Source organism: Lygodium microphyllum, chromosome 12 (genome assembly GCF_053477565.2).
Source record: "Lygodium microphyllum isolate KBCC chromosome 12, Lygodium_microphyllum_v1.1.10, whole genome shotgun sequence".
Taxonomy (NCBI): domain Eukaryota; kingdom Viridiplantae; phylum Streptophyta; class Polypodiopsida; order Schizaeales; family Lygodiaceae; genus Lygodium; species Lygodium microphyllum.
Genome location: NC_141146.1, coordinates 142,036,149 through 142,050,783, shown reverse-complemented (window position 1 = coordinate 142,050,783; position 14,635 = coordinate 142,036,149).

Here is a 14,635-nt window from a genome sequence, read left to right as displayed (position 1 = left end):
GTGAAGACACTTGGGTACCTCTTGTAGCCGACAATGACACCAGACGCAACCTCGATAGTCGACATTCCTCCTCGGCAATATGGGCCAAGTTTTCTAACCCTACACCTTCTGTTTTTCAATGATGATCATGTCTGAAGTATGGGGACGTTCGTGGTTGGTCTGATGTGTGGTACTCAGTCCTTGATGTTCGGTTTACCCTTCCTGCTAAGGTTTTAAGTGTGGGGACGCGTCCCTATGCATCTATGTTGCATACCCCCATGCATATACCCTGCTATGATCATGCATCTACATCATGACTTCATTTTACCCTGATGGGGTCCCTTCCCCACTCCTCCGTTCTATTTCACCTTGCCCCCAGAGCTGTTCTTTGGCCGTTTTTCTTTATTCTTTGTTTTGTGATTTTTCCATGTGAACGTACCCTACGTTCACTGGAATCCCAATCCAACCTTATAGTCCTATTCGTCCCTTCGAAATGACTATTTTTCCTTTTTATCAACCCTGTTTCGACAGACAGTTCTAAAGTTATTAATTTTTGAAGCAATTCCCGTAAATTGGACGGTTTTTCATGTGAACGCATCTTCATTGTTTCAAAACCCTAATCTATTGTGCCAGCCCTGTCCTACCCATTCCTCTTGACATTTTTTCTTTTTACTTTGTATCATTCCGATGCACGGTTGATCTGTTATTAATTTTTGCGGGTTTTTTGGGTCTTTTTCGTGCTTATTTTTCACATTTTTCCATGTGAACCTGCCCTATTTTCACCAGAATTCCAGTTTAATTTGATAGTCGTGTCCTTCTAGCCTATCCCCCACTTTTTCCTTTTTCCTCCACCCTCTTTTGACTGTCGTATTTTTAGTTATTAATTTTTTCGAGTGTTTTCGGATGTGATTTTTGTGTTTTTCCCATATGAACCCCTCCTAATTCCCTTCCAACTGAGTTTTGATGCACCAACCCTGTGAATCCCTTTCTTCCGGACATTTTTCCTTTTTGCTATTCTCTATTTCGGTGCACGATTTTTCTCCTATTAATTTTCGAGTCCATTTTTGAGTTCCTTTTTGGGGATTTTCCGATGTGAACGCATTCTATCTCGATCGGAACTGTGTTTTGCCATGATAGGCTTGTTGCGCACCTTATTCTGCACAATTTTCCTTCTTTCTGCACTTCGTTCCGATGCACGGATTTTTCGATATTAATACACGTATGTGTTTTTGGGCTTGTTTTTTGTGTTTTTCCCATGTGAACACCCTGATTTTTCCCCAGAACCCGTGTTGCATGTTTCCATCATTTTCCCCTTGTCTTACGGCACGTTTTTCCTTCTTACGATTTTTTGATTCGACGCACAGTTCAGGTTTTATTAATTTTTATTTCTTTTTGCCATGTGACCACGTTTCTCATATCGCACGTGAACGGGTCTATTTCTAGGTTTACACGCCTCAAGATGCCCCCGTGGCATCTGTGGTTTGACATCGCCATCCTTGCTCCGTTTGATCCCGTCACTGTAAATTTTTTTTACCCTTGCCTGCGCATGCGCACGGGACGGGGATGTGTTTTTTTTTTGCCCACCCATCTTCCATTTATTTTTTATTTTTATTTTTCCAAACGCAAAGAAAAAAAATAAAGAAAACAAAGGAAAACAACCAAAGAAAAAGAAAAAGAAAAACAAGAGAGACAAAAAAAAAAGAGCAAAAAACAAAAAGGAAACAAAAAGGAAAAAAACAAAAACAAACAAACAAACACCTCAATTTAACAATTTTACAAAAAAAAACAAAAAATAAATTTATAAAACAAATAAATTTCCAAAAAAAAACAAACAACAAAAAAGGAAAAAAAAGGAAAAAACAAAAGCTTACCTGCAGCAACGGTTCGTTGTCCTCTCCCGTGCCTGACATCGTCTTCCTCCCCACCCCGCCGGATCTTCTCTGCCCCCTGTCGCCCTCGCCTCCTTCCTTGTGTCAACCCCGCTGTCGGATCTTCTTTGCCCCTTCGCCGTGCTGCCTCTCGTCCTCCACCTCGCCCGTGGACGCTGCCGCTCATCGCCGGGCACGCTGCTCGCCCCCGACGCCGCCGCTCGCCACCGAGGACACCATCGCCCACCTCTTCTTCTTCCTCCTCATCTCCTCCTTCCTCTTCTTCTTCCCCTTCTCCTTCCTCTTCTTCCTCCCCTTCTCCTTTCTCTTCTTCCTCCTCCTCCTCCTCTTCCTCCTCCTTCTTCTTCTTCTTCTTCTTCTTCTTCTTCTTCTTCTCGCGGCGGGCCACCTCCCCTTTCCCCCTTTGGTAAGTTAATTTTCACTAACCTTAGTTAACTTAAATTAACCTTAGTTAATTTCAATCCCCCTGGTTAATTCACTAAGCTTTGGTTAATTAACTAACCCTTAGTTAATTAACTCACCATAGTTAGTCTAACCTAACCATAGTTAACCTAAACTAACCCTAGTTAGACTAACTCACCCCTAGTTAGCCTACCCTCACCCACAATTAACCTACCCTATCCACAGCTAATTAACCTACCCATAGTTAGCCTAACTTAACACTAGTTAGTCTAACATAACCATAGTTAGCCTCCCTAACCCTAGTTAGTTTAACTTACCTTTAGTTAGACCCCTAACCCTAGTTAGACTTACTTAATCCATAGTTAACCTGACTAACCCTAGCTTAATTAACTTATATTACTTACACTAACTAACATTACTTAACTTGACCTACTTAACCAGACTGGCTTAATTAACCAGACTGACCTAACTAACCTAACTTAACAAACTCCACTAACCTCACTAACCTAATTGATTTAACACACTAAACTAACTTACTTGACTTTCTCAGACTAAGCTAACCGAATTAACTTACCCTACTCAATTAGCCCTCGTTCCTGCCTTTTCTCCTCTGTTGTTTTCCTGTTGTGTACGGGTGTGCTAGCAAGCGTTCACGCATGAGAACGCGCTTCCGACTTGTCCGTGCGGTGGCGTATTACAGTCAGCCATTCACACGCAGTCATCCTTCGCTGTTCACACGCAGCCAGGGTACCGCCTTTTATTTTTCAACTCGCAAATACATAAAAATAAACATAAAACACATAAAAATTCCATTTTTTTTGAAAATTTACCAATATTTTTGAAATTATTTGGAATATTTTTAAAGTGGAAATTCAAAAAAATTAAATTGCTAAAAATTCAAAATCTGAAAATTACTTCAAATTTACATGTAAAATGAGTCAAATTCATTAAAAATTAGTAAAAATTAAAAAATAAATTTTAAAAATTCCAAAAAATTTCACAAACCCCGTTTCCCTTTTTGTTAATAATTTCTCAATTAAAAATGTTTCCATACATGGCCAAAGTATTATTTGAAGCCAAAACCCTAAATTTAATACTTCATCTCATGAAAATTCATTTTAAATTTAAAAAATCAGTTGAAAAATTATGGATAAATTCAAACACATTGTTGACACTTGTTGGATTACTAAAATCCCACCCTTACACTTTACAACATGTTCATGTGTCTTATATTCCGTTTTACTTATTTAAAAAACAAAAAAAGAATAAAAGAAAAACAAACAAACCAAACTAAACACTATACAAAATACAAACACAACTAAAATTCAAAGATGAAAAAAAAACATAAAAAAACAAAAAAATAAAAATAAAATCCAAATAAAACAAAAACACTAAGGTGCTTTATTTTTTCTAATCAGTGGTGTTTGTTTTTGTTTGACTGGATTCCTTGCATTTGGGAGACTACTCCGTGAGCCTTCACTTTATTGCATACACACCTCTACCATGTATTTATTTTGTGAGCTTTATTCATTTTTATTATTCCTTAACCACAATTAATTGCTAAAGTGAACTATATTCACACACCTTTTCACGTGCATTCACGCTAAACACACAGTTTCTAATAATTAAAATAAACTAGACATTCATTTTGCAAGCACTACGTGCACTTAAGAGGCACCTTAATTTTTAATAAAAATGAACCAGCCGTCACAAAAAGCACGCACTGGCAAAAAAGCGCTCCATATCACCATTAATTTTTAATTAATAAATTTGCATTTAGAGACCTTAGTCTGGGAATCGTAGTCTGGGCTTCGATAAAGCACCGTTTCACCCTAACAATTTGTAATTAAAATTTTAAGAAGGAACCATCGTTTTCTTATTAAGGTTTATCACCTAATAAAATGTCACCCATTGTTAATAATTTCTTAAAATGAACCCTTCATTAAAATAATTTTTCCTCACTGCACTTTTTTTCCTTTTTAATAAACACGCTTCGTGGGATGGGCGCATAAAGTCCTCTAAGTTGAAATTGTTGGTCAAGGTTATGGTCAGGTCTTGACTAGGTTTTTTATGGTATTACGGTTTGCTTATGTGCTACGATTACGTGTACGGTTTGCAGTTTTTCTTCTTTCTTGTATGATACGAGGTTTTGGATGCCTGCTTGTTGGATCACATGAAGTTTTCGGTCGCATATGTGTAGAGGTCATGCCGAATTTTTTCTAGGATGTGGGTTGTTTGGGGTGGTAAATTGGTTAGCTATGTCTATGTATGTGTCATTCTTTTTTATTGATTTCTTTTTCATAGCCCTTTGGTTGTTTTGCATGCATTCTTTGTGATTGTTTATATTTGTGGTGTGTGTGTTTTTCATCTGAATGGCACCTCACGCTCCTCCTCCTATCTAGTATGTCCCGCTGATCAGTAGGGATTATTCTTCCCTACTGGCTTTTGAGCCTATAGCGAAAGCAGGAGTTGTGACTTTCGTGGCTGCTTCATCTCCATTGATTCCAGATAATCCATCCTTGTGTGATGAGTTCCTTGCATCATACAGCAAGAAGTCGGGTTTGATTCATGGTGCTTCCATGGTATTGACATCCCGTGGGTTAGGGAAGGCTTTGTCTCTTCCCTACAAAGGAGAGCCCTTTATTATAGCTAGACAATTATTCTCCAACGATGAGATTTTCAAGCTGTTACAGAAGCAGACCAAAGAGATTCTGGATATTAAGAAAGTGATAAACACTTCAGGCGTATCTTTTTCCATGATCACTAATTCTCTTTGGAAGTTAGTCTGCCAGTTTCTCCAAGATAGATTTATACCTGCCAAAACACCATCCCATTATTTATCCAAAGAGCTCTTCACAGCTTCCAGGATGGTGTTAAAAGGGGTGGCTATTGATTGGAGTACTTACATGCTTACAAAGATGGACCAACATTTTGTCAAAGTAACCAGAGGAAATGTTACAAATGTCACCTATGGTTCCTACCTGTATGCTTTCTTGACATATTTAGGTCTAAAGAAGGGTGTGCTACCACCTCCTCCATCTGATCCAATACCTCCCCCTCCACCTTAGAAGAGTCAGAACCTATTGACATAGAGGATCTTGATTCCCCTCCTCCACTAGTCATTCAGTGAAAGCACTTGAAGCGTGTGGAAAATAAAACTCCTTCAATCCTTCCTTCAGTCACAATTTTTGCTACATCTGGCAGTGACCTCCCTGTTTACCTCACATACAACAATTTATTCAGGGCACATAGAGAGGGTTCTTTGGAGATATTAGTCCCTTCACTGAATAGATTACTATCAGGAGATGCTATTCCATTCCTCTGTAAAGACATCCAGAGTTCGATTGAACTTTCAGTGACAGCTTGTGTTCAACAACTGTATGTTTCTTTCTATGAAGAACTGATGCAGTCCAAAGACCAGTTGCATAAGGCAACCTCAGAGTTAGCCTCTGCCAAAGACACACTTGCAGATCTTTTAAGTAGATGGAGCAGCAGACCCAAATGATTGAGACCCGGAGAGAAGAGATATCTTCTTTGAAGATTCAGTTAACAGAAGCTCAGTCAGATGTCACTAGAGTCTCAGAGGAGAAAGAGAGACTATCCAAAGAAGCTCAAGAGTTTCAGACTCTTTTAGATGCAAAACTGTCAGCTTACAGACTGCTCATAATACAATGGAATCACAAGCTTCCCAGATTAAGCAGTTGCAAGACCAACTGGCACAGTCACGGTCCATTTCTCCAACCCCCAATGTTCCTATTATTCCTTCTATATCTAAGCAGGACTTGGAAGTTCTCTAGAGACACACCCCATTGTGTCCATTGTTCCAAAATAAAGTGGAAAGATTGCAATCCAGGATGGATTTGTTATGGTCTACATTTGAGCACTTTTAGGAGTATGTTCCTTCGGATCATCCTTTCTTTGTCCACTATCAGTTGCAGAAGTTGGCCTTCTATATGAAGCTTTCAACGATGGATCTTCCTCTTCCAGAGGATGGTTGGAGTGGGACTTGGTCTCCTGAGTTGCTGGCAGAAGTGGTCCGTATGCTGTTTGAAGATTTTGTGGCAACGGATACCATGTTGCTATCTTACATGTATCTATGAGGAGATCTGTTGATTCCAGATGAAGTAGATATGGCCTGGTATGTGGGGGATGTGGTTTTGCAAGCTGTTTTGTATGTCAACTATTTGGAGTTATAGATAGATGACATGTTCCAGTGTTATGCTTCAAAAGTGGCTACTTGCCCTGACAATTCATAGCATTCAATGATTGATTCTGTGGTCCTGAATCAACGTCAGAACACAGCTTCTACTTATGTACAGAGCACTAACCAACTAAGGGTGGATCTCCTAGCTTATCTTTCCAAGAACTATCCATTTGATTCATCCTTTTTTTATGCCTACCAGAGAAGATCTGTCTTAGGTTCCTCTGCTCCTAGCCTATTGTACTATCAACAAATGGCTCATCGCTATGATACCTATCTTTCCCTTTATCAAACCAATTCAGCAGCTATCTTACCTCTTCTTTTCCAACCTCAATGTTTTTCTCAAATTCCTATATTTACCTATTGCTCTTTTATCGAAGATCGAGTATTTTTCCCTTCTCCACCATGCCCTTCTCCATCTATCCATATACCTTCTACTTTTCCTGTTTATCAATTGACACCTTTCCTAACTGATTCACTCAAATTTTCAGCCACTCCTTCTTTAACTTATTCCTCCTTTTATGATTTTTCCTACCCATTTCTTCATCCTCTTTTACTTATTCCACTTCCATCTCTTGCCACTTCTATTTCTCAACCCCCTCAGTTGGTTAGTGAATACGAAGGATTTGATCAGCAGATTCCCAGAAGAAGAGGATGGAGCTCGACTGATTCTCTTACAGGACCCCAGATAAACTGGCCAATAATTCCAGGGGATTGGACAACTGCCAGTCAAGCATACCAGAATTACCTTCATTTTCTCACCAATATTCACAATCTCTAGATCCTTCAGTGAGATTGACAGCTCATTTTGCTTGGTATCTAGCATACATGCATAGGCATTCCCATAATGATCAAAAGGCCATTCCAAAGCTTTGTATGAATGTCAATGTGAACATTGACTCCCAACAGTTGGATGTCCTGTATTTTCATGCCCTATGTCTACCTAGCAGATATCTTATTTTGCTAGAAAGGATGTGCTGCCTGCAGTTCTTTCAAAATCCTCCAAAGACATTTGTGGATGAATCTTTCTCCATGGATCATTTTCGAAACCACCAAGCCTTCAAAAGGGATCACCTTCATTGATGCCTTTGCAATGTATTTTGGATGATTCTTAATGATATATATCTCTTTTTGGAGGTGTCATTCAGATGGTTGTGTTAGTGTTTGTGTGTGTGTTGATGTGATGAGTTCGTGCTGGTTGAATAATTTGTTCGAGAGCTCTTTTCAAACTATTGATGGTGGATGGAAAACATATGATGGAAAGTTGAAGCAAAACCTCTTATATCCTTTAAAATTTTGTTATAATTTTTAAATGATTAATCAGATGAGTTAACAAATAATGAAGTTTTCCTTTAGTATTTTTTCTAAAGATACAGGTGATAAGTTGGGGTCGTGGTTTGGCAAGATTATTGAAGATCCTACGGAAGATAAAATTGAGCTCTTTAATGAACTTATATTCTTATTTTTCTTAGGTCGCGAGGATGCTTCCTTTCTAAGTGTGGGGATATGTTGAGAGTGGAAAAAGACTGAATTTTGATTGATTTTTTGTTATTTTTGAGGTCTGAATGATTGATTTTTGAGGGATTTAGAGTGGTGTATGGTTGATAATGGAAGTGTTTGTGAGTGTTTTGGATGATATTGATTATGTTTTGGAAGTTCATGATGATTTTTAGTGGAAATATGAAGCTCTGTGATGTTCTGATAGGTTTTGTTGAGGTTTTGATTGGTTATGTATACCTTCTGTATAGCTTCTGTTTTGTTCTAATTTTCTTCTGTATAAAGCATGGATTGATTATTGATGAAGATTGAGGTCTTTTGGAAGCTTATTGAATAGTTTTTGATAGTTTGGAATGGTTTGAGTATGAGTTATGAGGTTCTGATGACCTTCTGTAACCCTCTGATGACCTTCTGTAGAGCCTCTGTCTCTGCTCTGTAACTGTACTGTAGCTGCTCTGGTACGGTACTGTACTGTTCTGTAGATCTTCTGCAAGTGTTCTGTAAAATGTATGTGTGACTTTGAAATTTTTTTTTTACTTTTGGAAAGGATGAATCTAAGTTCAAAAGAGCTAAAACAAATGGAAGAAGCAGGTGCTGAAGATTGAAGTGATAGTGAGAGTAGTGAGCTGTGAAGGGACACTATAGTGGCTCTCGTACCTCTTCACATCAGACATATCTCTTGGGAGATGCATCCACGACCTAAGAAGGATTATTGAGAGTTATTATGAGAGTGTTGTAGTGAGGAGATGATGTACTATTGATAGAGAGAGAGAGAGAGAGAGAGAGCCAGAGATAGTCAATTCTATCAAAACAGTGTAACTGTATATGAGAGATTGAGAGAGAGAACTATGAAGACATTGAAGATGAATAATATGTGATTTATTTTCATTCAAAAGATGGTGGATTCTTTTGTGTTCCTTGTTCTATTGAAGTATTCTATGAAGATGTTGAAGATTATGGTTGATTCTATCAAATCCGTGGGAGATATCTACTATGATGCTGCGTGAAGAATTACTGTTTTCTTTGTTTTGGTCATCAAAAGAATGAAATAAAATCTTTTTGATGTTACAAGACAGTTTTTCTTGCAGTAGAATCCCCTTTTCCTTAGTGTTCCTCTTGGGGCTCCATTTATACTTTGTCACATTTATAGATGATGCCACAAGTAAGGTTTGGGCTTATCCTCTTCACAAGAAAAGTGATATGTTGGATGCATTTCAAAAGTTCTTGGCATTTGTAGAGAATTAGTCAAGCAAGAAGCTTAATTGCTTGAGGACTGATAATGGTGGAGAGTACACCTCACATATCCTCAAGCTTAATTTCTTGAGGATTGATAATGGTAGAGAGTACACCTCACATGCCTTTAAGGGCCTTTGTGTAAGTTGTGATATCAAGAGAGAGATAAACACTCCCAATACTCATGCTCAAAATGGTATGGTTGAGAATATAAACATGACCATTTAGAAAAGAGTCTGTAATATGCTATCTAATGTTGGTCTTACTAGTGGATTTTAAGCTAAAGCTATAAAAATAGCAGTGCATTTGATAATTTAATTAATAAGTATTCTAGCAAGGCATTGATACCAAGATACCATAAGATTTATGGTCTAGAAAGAGACTTAGTTATGGTCACTTATGTGATTTTGGTTGTGAGGCATTTATGCATATATCTAGGGACGAGTGGTGTAAGCTTGATCCTAAGCCTAAGAAATACATTTTTCATGGCTATGGAGAGTTAAGTGAAATTGGCTATTACTTGTGGGATCCTGAATCATTGAAGGTAGTGCATAGCTATGATGTCATCTTTAATAAGGATAAGATGCATAAGCAACCTATCAAAATATGAAGTGGTATTTCAAGAGGATGGGCAAGCAACACATGAATAGATTAATTGACCTATTCCACATGATACAAGGCTTAGACAGCTAGCAAATGCTAAGGTGAAAGTGCCATGGATAATTGATAGCCTCATGTCTTAATGATAGACAAGTGGAACTTCCAGAGGCTCCTATTGAGCTAGTTTTATGTAAGTATGTGAGGGTTTCTAGACCATTAGATAAATATACTCTGTCTCTCCACTATGTCATGGTTGCAAATTGTGGTGAGTCTTCTTGTTATATTGATTCTATGACTAGAGTTGACATATATAAGTGGAAGAGGGCTATGCAATTAGAGATGGATTCTTTGGTAAAGAATACTACATGGGACTTAGTTCCTTTGCCTAAGGGCAAACATGCATTGCCATGTAAGTGGATCTACAAGCTGAAGGTATCTCCATCTAATGCATTGCCCAGTATAAGGCAAGATTGGTGTCCAAAGGATTTAAGCAGTAGAAGGGGATTGGCTTTTATGAGATCTTGACTACCCTACCCTTTCTGTATGATTCTTGCTTTCATTGGCTAGAGAAGATATGGAGTTCGTTCAAATGGATGTAAAGACTGCTTTCTTGCATATGGACTTGTATGAGGATATTTATATGTAGTAGCCTAAGGGATGTTAAAACGCATGGTGCTAGATGCTATGCTACAAGCACATATATGATATATGCTTCCTTGTTCCATTCCTTGCATCTCATCACATGAGCTGGCACCCATTCTCCCTCATCCTCTCAACCCATACGAACTATTAACCCTTAGACGAACAAGGTGGAGAATCCAAAAAATCTAAAGCAGAAGACAAGGCCAAGGAAAAAGTGAAATGGAAGATGGAGGTGCATCAAGAAGAATATGGAAACACAAGAAGTGCAGAAAAGTCCTAAATCAAGGAGAAAGGCGCACAAGAAAAAGCGTAAGTCAATACTTTTGTAAAAGAGCACAAGGCACACCATGATTTATTTTAAGAGCGTCGGCTCTAACCCGTGCAATTTGTAAAGGTAGATGGGGGTAGGAAGGAAGCTAGGAAGAAAGGAGGACAATGGAAAAAATGTCCGGCCATGTAAAAAAGGGGATAAGGGGATGACCATCCAAAAGGAATTTAGGGTTTTTTATATAAAGTTGAAAAGTGAATGAGAAGCTCATTCTGTGTGTGACTAAAAGTAGCTCTCTTCTTCTTGCTTGCTTGCTTGAGCTTGTGCTTGAGAGAGGGAATGTGAGAGTGTGAGGGAGTGAGTGTGTGAGGGTGAGGGAACATGGTGGAGAAGCTCTCCATCTTCTCTTCTCTTCTTCTCTTCTCCTCTCTTCTCTTATCTTGCTCACGGCAATGAATCTTGGAGCATTGAGCTTGAGGATGGAGCTTGCTTTAAGCTTGCACTTGGATCATAGAGCTATCGAAGTTCTCGGGAGAGGAGGTAGCTCGATCAGACACAGATGTAAGCTCACTACACTCGTAGAGATAGATAGCACATTGGCTATGTGAGAGGTAGCCATTAGTGCTCGGCTTGAAACTCTTGAACAATAAGCGGGTTCGTGGATCTTAGCGATTGAGCTCGAGCTTGCCTCTACACTTTGGTTCCATTGCCAGGACCAGCAGATTCAAACCTTGAGTGCTTGCGTGCTCCGAATCGAGCATTGAAGTAGGGTTTTCTCCGAACCGATGCTTGAGGTAGATAGGTAGGAAGCGAGGGAGTTTGAAGAGGTATTCAAACTTCTTAGCAAGTAAGTTTTTGGTTTTTTGGATTTGGAAAGGTATGTTGGAGTAGTGTAGGTATTTGCTTTGTGATTTGGATGCATTAGGGTAGGAAAAAACAAAGAAAAAAAAAGAAGCATTAGGGTTTCCACTGTCATAAGAGGGCAAGAGGGTTTGATTTGTTTGCCGATTTGCATTTTGGAGTTTATTTTCTGTTTTAGGTATATACAACTCTTCCCCTCTACAAATAGCTTTGATCTGGAGGTGCATGTGATAGGCCGTTGTTAACCCCAAGTCAAGAAGGCCGAAGAATGAATGAAAAAGCGAAAAAAGAATGGAAAAAGAGCAAAGGTGTAGAGGCGGCCTCTAAAACTAAACTGAGGCAAAAAGAGTAATTTTAAGGAAAGGCACCTCAAAAACTCTAAAAACTCTTGTAAAAGAGGGCCAGGCTCCCTTCTATGCCACTTGTAAAAGAATAGATAGGTATAGGCTTAGGGCATGAAGCAAGAAGAGGGAATTAGAAAAAGGGACCTTGCCACAATGGCCGGTCATGTAAAAAGGGATGGGCGCCCATGGGGTTTTTAGGGTTTGTATATATAAAGTTCAAAAAGTGAATGGAAGCTCATTCTTTTGGTGTGTGGCTAACAAGAGCTCTTCTCTTCTTCTCCTCCCCTTGCTTGTGTGTGCTCTTGAGAGAGGGAGTGTGAGAGTGTGAGAGAGTGAGTGTGTAAGAGAGGGATCAAGAGGGTGAAGCTCTTCACCATCTCCTCTTCTCTTCTTCTCTTCCTTCTCTTATCTTCTCTTGCATACGCGGCTATGGTGGATGGAGCTTGGAGATGGAGGCTTGAGGATGCTTGAGCTAGCATCAAGAATAGTGGAGCTACCGGTGTGTGCAAGAGAGAAGGCAACTCATATCAACATCAAGGTAAGCTCACTACACTCGTAGGATCGACGGCACGTTGGCTAGGTGAGAGATAGCCATTAGAGCTCTCTTGGAACGCTTGAAACAATAAGCGGTCTGTGGGTCTTGGTGGTTGAGTGAAAGCTCCCACATTTTGTTCTGTTGCCAGGACCAATGGATTCAAGCTTGAGCGCTTGCACGCCTCATATCGAGCATCAAAGTAAGGGATTCATCCCCAAAACGGAGCTTGAGATAGGTAGGAAGGTTGGGTGTTTTGATCTTCAAAACAAGTAAGTATTTTGGGTTAGTTAGTTAGTTTGATGATTGGAAGACATGGAGAAATCATTTTAGTTTGTTGCTTTCGATTCTTGTTGCATTTAGTATAGGATAGGATTAGGAAATCGAATCGGGAAAGGGTAGGGTTTACTGTTGCAAAATAGGGCATGAATCATGCAAAAAATGACAAAAAGCTTGCTTGGAATGCTTAATCTCGGCAAGTGAGTGATTGGGAGCATCAAAACCTTATCGGGGAGGGGGTTTAAGAGCCAAGAGGCCAAGGGAGAGCTCATTTGCAACCACTGTAGTGAGAGAGAGAGCCCCCACAAAGATTCGATTCGATCTCATCATCGGAGAGCCTACCGCTCACCCCAAGTATACCAATCACTTCCCTTTGTGCCTTAGTTGGGATCTGGAAGGTTGTGCTTGGAGTGATTGCCTAAATCATGAGATTTTATCAAAATCATCGTCGTGCGGCATTCGTCACGACATGTTTGGCCCGTCCGAGTGGCCATTCTTAGGCCGAGTCCCAGACTCGGCCTCGGACCTTGCCATTCGGCCGGCTCGACCCAAAAACCCTAATCGGCACTTGGCCCATAGTCCACTTGGCCCATCCGAGTGACGGCATTTGGCCCCTTTGACCAACTCGACACTCGGCCCGTAGTCCACTCAGCCCCATTTACCAGTTCGGCCCTCGACAAGACCCGACCCGTCCGAGTGACGCCACTCGGACCTTGGCCCGCGAAAAGTTTTTGTCCTCGGACTAGTGTGATTCGGCTCATCCGAGTCATCCACTCGGACCCTGCAATTTGGACCAGTTGGGCCGAGTGTGTATTTGCCTCAACTTTTCCGAAATTTGACCTAACCCAGCTGGAGCTCAGCAGCACAAACTATCGCAAGCCCTCCTAATGCTCAGAACTTAATTCTGGCGCACGGAATAGACAAAACCGTAAGGCGCAGCTGCTTAGCAGTTGAGTGGGCTGTCACGAGATCTAGAAACCTAGAGACCTAGAGGCAACCCGCTGAGCCATAAAACCCTGATTGGACCCAAAAATGGGCAAGACAACGTAACCAAAAAGCCCTAAATCCCGTCAAGATGGCTAGAGAATTGATCGACAAAGCCTATCAGGCCCAAAACGAAGCAAGGGTGCGTAAGATGCTTAGAGGTTGTTTGTCGCACTCCCTTGAATTTCCGCACTTGAAGTGAACTTAAGGAAAATTGAAAGCTTGATTGAGCACTATTAACCCCAAGTCGAGATGGCAGAAAAAGGAAGAAAAAAGCTGAAAAAAACATGGAAAAAGAGCAAAGACACACAGGCGACCTCTAAAGCTAAGCAGGGGCAAAAAGCGCAATTTTAAATGAAAGGCGCCTCAAAAAACTTGGAAAACTCTTGTAAAAGAGCTCCAGGCTCCCTCCTGTGCCAATTGTAAAATATTAGACGGGTGTAGGCTAGAGACATAAGGCTAGAAAAGGGAAATGGAAAAAGGACCTTGCCACAATGGCCAGTCATGTAAAAAAGGGATGGGCGCCCATGGGGTTTTAGGGTTTGTATATATAAAGTTCAAAAAGTGAATGGAAGCTCATTCTTTGGTGTGTGGCTAACAAGAGCTCTCTTCTCCTCATCTTCTTGCTTGTGTGTGCTCTTGAGAGAGGGAGTGTGAGAGTGTGAGGGAGTGAGTGTGTGAGAGTGAGGGATCAAGAGGGTGAAGCTCTTCACCATCTCCTCTTCTCTTCTTCTCTTCTCTTCTCTTTTCTCGCGCGCGTAGCTATGGCGGATGGAGCTTGGAGATGGAGGAGGCTCGAGGTTGCTTGAGCTCGCATCTAGGATCGTGGAGCTACCGGGGTATACGAGAGAGGAGGCAACTCGTATCGGCATCAAGATAAGCTCACTACACTCATAGGATCGACGGCGTGTCGGCTAGGTGAGA